Raw genomic sequence first — 9,753 nt, forward strand, 5'->3', positions numbered from 1 at the left:
GTCCACAGCTATTCAAGGGAAAGCAGATAACAGCTGATGATAAAATATGGGTGTAAGAGGGCAGTGCCGGATAGTGCACTCACTGCCGTCTCTCAGAGATAAGTGAAGAGGGAGTGTAAAAAACAAGAGAGCTACAAATAGCATACGCTGTCGCTCCGACACAGTTTCACTTATACTCCTCTTCGAACAGCTCAGGCTGCCTATGATTGCCATCTCTAAAACAAGGTTGTGTCTGGTTTGCGGCCCTGTTTTTGTATGTTACCCATCATTTCTTTTTTTATTCCAAGATTCATTCCTTTCCTATAAAACAGTCCATAGTTGTGCTTCAGCTTCATTACATCATTGTTACATTCTGCATCTCTATTTACCTCTTCATGTTGAAAAAAAGAAAGCACACATCAAGGATCAGTTTTCCTTTCATGCGGAACCAACTGATACACCAGCTAGTCATGTGACAAAGCAACGTGATCGGATCCGACCACGAAAACGGAAGGCATGAAATGCTACCACGTGCAGTTGCCAAGCCCCTGTCAAAGATGCATACTGAAAAAGTTTGCGTGGAGACACAAGGACAACGCCGAGAAAAGACAGGGACGAGCGCTAACTCGCAACTAAAGTTTATTCCAAATGCACACACGAATAAATTGAAAAACCGAAACAGAACAAAACAAAGATATCATTTTGAACATCACGTGTTACCCTGTGTACCTCATTAAGTTGGCCAAGAACCGAAACTTCCTATCAGAGAAGAAGTGGACGGAAGTCTGACTGACTCACTTATCTTTGCTGATATCATATGGAAGGCTTCCATAAGCTCTCGCATGAGTTGATCCCTGTACCTGAATAAAATTGTTATTTTGTCGAAGAGCAGTTTGCATTGCATCTTTTTCTTATCGTTTTTGCCACAAGTGCAGCAGTGTTTTGGGAGGTTATCAAGGGAATCTCTCCCAAGTAATCTTCAGTGCTCTCCTAATCCTTGCATAACGTATCATCCGGTTTGGCCGACGTACAGTGCGCCACAGGATAACAGCACCTGGTAGACAAGTCCCCTGGCACAAGGAACAAACGAGGCTGTGTCCTTGACACTGCAAACATTTTTGTCTTTATTTCTTTCTGCCGTCTTCTTCCATCTGCCTGTACACCTGCGAACAGATTGCTGACAATTTCCGAGGGGCGGAAAACACTATCGGAATGTTGTAACATCCCGCTACATTCTTAAGGCCATGTGCCAATTTGTGCACATACGAGATTTGTTAGAAAAGAATCTGACCTTTGGCCGAAGAAAAATAAACTGGCATAACTGGAGCGTTGGAAGCCTAATCAACCTCCAAGTAGTCTCCTTGGGACTCCACACATTTCTCCCAGTGGTGCTGCCATTGCTGGAAGCATTCCGAGAAGGCCTCTTTCGGAATGGAGCTTAGTTCAGCTGTCGTTGCAGCCATGTCCTCTCGTCTGAAATCGCACTCCTTTCAATGGACTCTTGATTTTGGGAAACAGCCAGAAGTCGCAGAGGGCCACATCAGGAGATTAAGGAGCCTGTTGAACTACAGGAGTCTGGTTTTTGCCAAAAAAAGTCTGAATCAAGTGCGAGGAATGTGCAGCAGCATTGTCGTGACGGATGCGCCAATTTCCTGTTGACCACAATTCCTGTCTCTTGCGCCGCACAGCATCACGCAGCTGACGGAGGACATCCCTGTAGTACTCTTTGGTGATTGTTTGACCCTGTGGTGCGTACTCATGGTGTACCACACTGCGGGAGTCAAAGAAAGCAGTCAGCATCAATTTGACGTTGCTGCGCACTTGGCGGGCCTTCTTTGGTTTTGGTGACGTGGAATGCTTCCACTGTGACGACTGGGATTTGGTTTCCGGGTCGTAACCATACACCCAAGGCTCATGACCAGTGATAATGGTGTTCATGAAGTCAGAGTCACTATTTGTGGAATCCAGCATGTCCTGTGAGACTTGAACACGAAGTTGCTTTTGCTCCACCATGAGCAATTCAACACGAATTTCGCCACAAATCTCTTCATGGCCAAATCTTCGGTCATAATGGAATGTGAAGAAAAAGTGCCGATGCCCATCTCTTCCGCAATTTCTCAGATAGTCACACGACGGTCCCGCATCACCACAGCGTTCACTTCAGCAATGACCTGGTAATTTGGGCATGCTAAAGGCCGACCGGAGCACGGCTTGCTCTTCACCGACGTGCGGCCGTCTTTAAACCAGTTGTACCACTCCTTAATCTGTGTGCTGCTCATAGCATCATCACCGAAAGCCGCCTGAATCTTCCTAATGGTTTCCACTTGGCTGTCGCCCAGTTTCTGACAAAATTTGATGCAGTAGCGCTGCTCCAGTTACTCCATCATTTTCCTTGCAATAAAAAACCGACGAAAGCACTGCACACTACCTCACTCAAACGCTGCGTCCCAGCGACTGACGCTATCGGCAGGCGGTAAAAAATTCACGCATGCGCACGAAAGTTCAAGGTCGGCTGATGCAAGCACACTTGTTTCATATCCATCAGGTGTTAGTAAAAAAAAAGTAAGGTCGGATACTTTTCTAACAGACCTCGTGTGGTATAACAGCAACATTTCGACGGTCTGTTTCCTGGAGTTTGGGCCGCGACCCTGCCTTGATTCACCTTGCAAGTCTCCCACAAGCTTCCATGATTACATGCACAGGGTACCCACTCCCTTTCAGCCTTTCCAACTGGGACGCGACACTTTCATTGACTGCAGGTGGGCAACACTTCGAGATGGCTGCTTTAAAACAGGAAGTGACTATCCCATTCTTAATGATTTTGGAGTGGCCAGATCTAGCAAGGTTCTTTTCCGTTCGTTTCTGTACCAAAAACGTACTTTCACTAGCTTTTTGTGACAAAACCACTCATACTTAAAATGTTAAATATTGCATAGATACTGCTCTATGTCTACTACAGTATTTGAAACGGCTTCTTACATAGCGCGAAATTTCGTTACCATCGGCCTTTGAAGGGACTCTAAAAATACACAATCAGTTTACACTAACTAATAGAGCCTTCCTCCAAAACAATGTTTCTATTAATTCCGCAGTAATGGGTCAATTATTGGGACAGAATGAAGGTCAAAGTTCAATTTTCTAAACCACACGCCGAAAGCCAAGCACAGGTGCATCAGGTAACGTCACGAATTCCAAAGTATTTTTTTCACATTTTGGCCATTGTGGCACAGTAAAAAATTTAACTTGCCAAGTTGAGTCGTTTAGCTTTTATAGAATACAATACCGGTCATCTTTACCGGTGAAACATTAAAATTAAGCTTTAGCTCGGGGCTCCTATCCAAATACACAGGAAGAGCAAATTTTTTTCTTTTTTTTTGCGACAGCCACTGCACTAATTTGATATGGTTCGTTCAATTCAAAAAAGAAAGTTCAAATATACTGATAACAGGAAGCATTATTTTGATGTTGGCTGTCATTTTTTAAAATAATATACTGTTGTAAATCACAAAAACAAAATGAGACTAACATTTACAACTTTGTAACTCGGCAATAAAAAATTGTAAGTCATCTCAATTCTGTAAAGTGCCCCTAAGAATACAACTCAAGCAGACAAAATTGCTTTACTGCACACCCGGCTGAAATATGCCACGACATGCGAGGAATAATTTTTCGAAACCATTGTAAACACTGTAACAAATTCACATAAGTTCTAAACTAATACATCAGATTTGTCCGGGTTGGATGCCCCCATGTGTGCAATTCACAGAACTGCAATATGTTTTTGGTGAAAAGTTACTGGGCGTGCAAATTTCATGCTCTATTTTTTTTTTAGACATACTAATTCTAGACAATTTTTATTTTAAGAAATACAGGCCCTAAATCAAAACTGTACTCCCTGCAGTCACCAGAATTTAACATCCTCTCTCAGATCGATCAAATTGCATTAAAATTGGTCCAGGGGCTATCTCATAAAGGTTTTTCTGCATTACACGTATTTGAACAGGCAGCGTCGGAGTTGGTCCCAAACACAGGCCCAGAGCCCCCTCTTCGATGGATTGTTAATATTCATAAACTTAGTATTATTAAATTATTAATACGCTTCCTCTAGACTCCTGCAGATGCCACTCGAAATCCATGACATGACGTCAAGCTGGCGCACAAACTGCAAAGGCGCCGTTGCCATTTGCCTTTTATTTATGGCCTCTTTTCTAGCTCAACAACCCCCTTTCTCACGGTAAGAATGGCTTTCTTTTTCTTTTTTTTGAGAAGGGTACCTTATTTTTTTCGGCCTGCCCTTCCACGTAATTAAACGCACGTGTTTTCTGATGCATCTGCCGCTGCTGCATATTTTTGCACACTATTTCGTTATGTCTGCCTGACAGGATGTATGTTCTGAAATTGTTTGCCATGCGTCGTATACATATATTTTTCTAGTTTTCTTTTCTTTCTGTCTCTTAAATGTTCGTCAACTTAGCGCTAAGAGCAGTTTGCATCTTCTTCTTTTGGAATGGTTTCACATTGTTAGCGCTAAATGCTACGTTTTTGCAAATGACACGCTGTTCAAATTTCTCAAATATCTTCAAATTCAGTGCGATTTCATTTTGCTCACGCTTCGCGCCTTGTCCTCAATGTATTATTTATCATGCATGTAAGCACTCCTACTTAAGGCCTCTAATCAGAGGCTGGCAGTACTACTGAAAGAAATAATTAATACAGCTCAAATTATTTTTCCATTTAGTGTCCGCTTAATGGCCTATACTCCACACATTGAGCACAGGTTAAGGGTAATCTTTAAACAGACAATTACGCTTCCACTACACTCAATGACAACCTAAATACCCAACAACAGCCCAACCCGCAAAACTGCATCTGATCTGCCTTCAGTGCCCCTGCTCTGCAAAACATAGTTCTATAATTTAAAAGAGTAGGAATGACACAAGCAATGTCTTTCAAAACTGAAGGTCTGTTGAGAACAAGTGCTGATTAAATATACAAAGCCACAAAAAACTAACAAAAAGTGAATTAAATGGGGGGTGAAAAATCACCTCACTCGTGTCTCCCCTCCATTTTTCGTTGTATCAACCCTCTTGTACTTTAGATGGTGAGCCTGCGGTACATTTGCTACCATACCTGTAGGTTATCAAGACTGTGGTGATTTGCCAAATTTGAAGCCACACTAAAGAACACTATACATATAACGCACGCATATACATATAAAGTGCACAATAAAGGCCTTCGTTTCTGGGTAAAACTTGATAATTCTGGATTTTCGCACCCTGAACAAGTTTTACCACAATCGGGTTAAAACCAATTTCTCCCCCAGGTTCTCCCTTTCTCACAGAATAATAACGATTCCAGGTGTTAGAAGACCAATGAATTCTGCCCAACTTTCTTGAGCAAGTGGTCAAAATATGTCGTATTAATAATACATGAATATGGTACATGCCTCATTTTCGCTTAACACTCGAGCAACAACTCGCATATATAACATACAATAATATATTCAGCACCTGCCAAAGACGGGCGAACGAGAAAGCTTGTTCCGTTTCATCAGTCGTGTTTACATGAATACGACAACGGTGCTTTACATTGCATTTCCAACACGTCGCAGACATGTAAACAGCGGCAATGCACTCGGAAGTGAATTAATTCAGCATTCATGTTGCTCTGCGTTGCAAATGGCAGCTGCGATGTTCACAGCACGTTTACCCAACTACACTATGTTGAAAGAAAGATGGCTGGTTCGTCTAGCTGGTATCCCATTAATCTTGTGGCAAGATCATATACTAGGAACCAGCGAAACAGTACAGCTGACAAGGACGAAAGTCCCAACAGGTCTAACATAGGCACAAATGTGATAATGCATGTGATAATGTACGTCAACAAGGGCATCGCAACCCCTACAAAGCCCGCCCATATGCACTACCTTTAGTACATTTTCCCTTTGCTAAAGAAGCAATGAGACCAAAATAAGGAATCCATCGCCAAATCCATTTTTATTTGCTGTTCTTTCAATGCGGTTTCTTTTATATGTATTAATAATGCCTGGAAATGAGGATTTGTGGAGATGAGTCCATCAGAGATTTGAAAGCAGCTCTCTTTGACATTACATGTTCCAGTAAGTTATGTCACTTTTTTAAAGAGACTGTTTCTGTCCAAAAAGGAGGCCACTGCTTGTGTCTATCGCTTGTGAAAAAGACGGAAACAGGACACAACTTTGGGCTGCCAGGCAACCGAGCTCCCGATTACTTCGCAGTTTTGCTCTCTAAAAACAGCACCTAAACTTTGCCCCTTCAATTGTATGCATATATATATATATATAAAGCCCGAAAACAAAAACAAAGGACTACATGAAAATACAGTGACTAACATTTTTTTCTAGGAGAACTTAAAAAAAAGATTTTGCTACTATACCACTGTTCTTTTTTTTATTGCTCAAGTTTTGCATAGAGATCCCACTTTATGGCTTGCGTCATTCAATATAATACTCGACGCTGTTACTTGCCTGGTTTGTCAATAAAAAAATAATCAATGTCGCCTTTGTCTTGTGAGTTATGTCCAATACATGGCGCTGATGATGCCACCTCGCTAATCCCGGCATATGGAGCATGGCAAAGCATGGCCTCAGAGATTCACTTCCGTTGACATACTTGGGGAGAATTACTGGATGCTTACTCACACTGGCTCACCAATACTTTTACACGCTATGTAGCCACTCATAATCATGTAACACTTGTAGACGCACACTTGCATTCAGAGTCACTTTCAGTCACACTGACCCATACCCACACACGCTCGTGGTAGTCACTTCCATGCACCGACTTTACTCAGTACTCTCATTAATCAGTGCTCACTCCCATTCATGCCCAGGTCCACTTACACCTTTAGTTACCAATGCTCTATACCAAACCAGTGAAATGAGTCTGGGGTGAGTGCGAGTGAGCATACTCACGGGCAAGTATGCTGACCTAAGTCACTGAGGGGCGTGACGCCAACACCAATACAGGAGCAGATGAAGAATGTTTTGTTTTTGTTTTTTCTCGACAAATGTGGCAAGCAAATGTTAACCATTGTGTCAAACAGTGTGAGCCACAGGAAGCGATGCCGATACGACAAAGATCTCTCAACCTTTATAATAACGTCAGGAAGCTTTTGACAAAACTTCCAACTTCCAAAATGCAATGCTGGCACAAAATTTCACTGATATCGCAGCACAAGTAAGTCCGGGATTTTCCGAAGCCGTTAAGGAATAAGCGCAGGTTGCGGTATGAAAAGGAACAGGATGTTTCCATTCGAAGCAAAATATTTTGCTCATTTCTGTGCTGAAGTAAATGAAGTTTCATCAGGGTCATTTTCCGGCACCAAAACAGCAAATCAAAAAGCACCGAGGAAGGTTTGGACTTGCCTGTTCACAGGGATCGCTGTTTGAATGCAGATTAAGTGTTTCCTTTCACACTACAAGCTGTGTAAATCACAATGAACTGCCCTGCTGAGATGATCACAACAGAAGTTCTTATATAAGAACTCCCACAACAGCTGCCAATGCCTTGGTTGTTTTGCTGCACCCCAGAGATGCAAATCTGGCACGCAATGGTTCACAGTAAATCGCTATGCAGGCCTTGGACGAAAACAATGCATGAGCCAGCTGGAGATAGCCAACGTAATTCATGCCCGTGGTGTGCCGTCTCTCTTTTTTTGCCGCTGTTAACTTCAGCAATAGTGCGATGCACTCCTTTCCTGCTTAGAGAATACTAGCTCCCACGTGTTCTCACTTGACCGCAAGGATCCCTGACTCCCCCCCCCCCCCCCTCCAAGCAACGCGACCGCCGAACTCGGAGCACCGGGGGCCATCCAATGCGGGCCCCCTTCGGCGGGCCGCTTCCGACGCAAATTCTGACGCGTCTTGTCGACGCCAGCCAAACACCGTGGGCGTAAACAACACCGACCAGCTGACGCGACGACGGAGTGGGAGGGGGTCCCACAGAAGGCGGGTGCAAGGAACGTACGTGCCCCCTGCCACCGACTCGAGCATTTTTGTTTGTTTCTTTCTTTCGCCGTCACTTCCCGACGACGAGACACGTGAAAGCGCGCGTGCGTCCAGCAGGCGTCGAGTCAAAAAACAACAAGACGACACAAGCGTAGACGACAGAGAATGCAGGGGCGCGCCGTCGTCTAACCCACATACTTTTGAGTTCTCTTTCTTCGCCGTCAAGCAGACCACGATTAGGCGAGGGGGCGGACGGGAGGCCACCGCGCTTTTTTACGTAACCCCCCCTCCACCCCCCCTTGCGCGCGCGCCGACCTCCGAATCGCACGAACATACCCCCTCCCCCCCCCCCCTTTTTCACGAAAGATGTAATTAGGTCCCCACCAACTACACAGCCAGCGGAACGACTCCGATGTCCCAAGCAAGACCGTGGCGCAAAAAATGGAACGGTTTCTCTCAATAGCTACCAAGGAGCGACCACGATGAGATGGTATGCGCACAGAGGTTCAATCGCGGTTGCCACACGACCACCAGTCATGAATCACACTTGCGGCGTTTTCTGGGTCCTTCTGTTTTCTTTCTTTCGGCGAGAACCTCGCTCACACAACGCGGGGGTGCCGTGCAGAATCGTCACGTGTCCGCCTTTCCAAAGAATTGGGGAACACTGGCGCGCGACCACTCGAGGAGCCAACCGATCGGGTGGCCCGAAACCCGCTACAAGTCCCTACTATTTAAGTGCCCGGTACACGAACGTTACAGGACGTAAACGGCGTCACCAACCGCGACGTTATTTGTGCACTGATCGCGAGAAAAGAGCAGTGGCAAATTACTTTCGGATAGGGTCTACGATACAGTCCAACGCGGCTCGGGAAGGTTTTCAAACTTTCGTGAAGGAGCGGTCGTGAGCTCCCACGACACGGCGGCGCTTGGTCAGCCGGGCGTCAGACGATGAGCCAGTTACTAGCAAGTTCCCGAATGGAGTATCACGCGCGCCCAGCGGGGTGCGAACGACTTTCTACTAATTGAGGTAAGGAATATTAACTTACCATACCACTCGTAAATGCCAGCCTCCGCCGTTCTACACCGATCCGTGCTCCAACGGCGACGGCAGGAAACTGTTGCTTGAACACCGACAGTTTCGCATGATCGTAAACCAAGCACAAATCAATACGCAGTGTCTGAAGTGTCTCGCATATAAAATGATATAACTTAATTTTTTTATTTACTAAATTGAGTTGATAAGTTTTACTGTGCTTTTTTATGGTAAACATGCGCATACGAAATTGCGAGTTGAAGCAATCGCGCCGGCCGTTTCAGCTGTAGTAACCACAGTAACCGCATCAACGTTGCACGTATGCTATAGTGCCTAGAATATACTGGCTAGTGTGCCGTGCATCCGCTCTTTTCAATGGAGGAGTGTGGCGCCGCCTGCAATGAATGCCCACGGTGGCCGACAGAGGTCGCTGCCACACGGGTGGGTGCAGACTGCGCGTGTCGTCTGCTTCGCATATCAGTTTCGCAGCTGTTGCGTCGGTATCTATGTTGGCGTTTTCAGTGTTATTACAGCGTTGCATGTTTGTTCTTGGTGTTGTCAAAGGGTGAGTGCGTCGCTGCTGTGTTCGTGTGCCTGTCATTACAAGAACTATGCGGCGGCGGTGAAAAAATGCCGTAGAGACTGCAAGGAGAGGAGCTGCTTTGTGCCGTTGTGTCGAAGCGGTTACCGCTCGAACAAAGGGCGTGTATCCTTGTTCACTCCACCACTGGTACGAAGCGGCAGCAGAATGGGC

General features: G+C 45.1%; 1 protein-coding gene across 1 annotated transcript in view; it reads right to left on the reverse strand.

The window, feature by feature from the left end:
• LOC135898784 (BTB/POZ domain-containing protein 10-like) overlaps window positions 1–9,126 on the reverse strand; it is a 242,535-nt gene extending 233,409 nt beyond the window's left edge. Inside the window, exon 1 of the mRNA XM_065427951.1 lies at window positions 9,013–9,126. The gene's annotated coding sequence lies outside the window, so the exon portion shown is untranslated. The remainder of the gene's footprint in view (window positions 1–9,012) is intronic.
• Window positions 9,127–9,753: the final 627 nt, after the last annotated feature.

This window comes from Dermacentor albipictus, chromosome 10 (genome assembly GCF_038994185.2).
Source record: "Dermacentor albipictus isolate Rhodes 1998 colony chromosome 10, USDA_Dalb.pri_finalv2, whole genome shotgun sequence".
NCBI classification, from domain to species: domain Eukaryota; kingdom Metazoa; phylum Arthropoda; class Arachnida; order Ixodida; family Ixodidae; genus Dermacentor; species Dermacentor albipictus.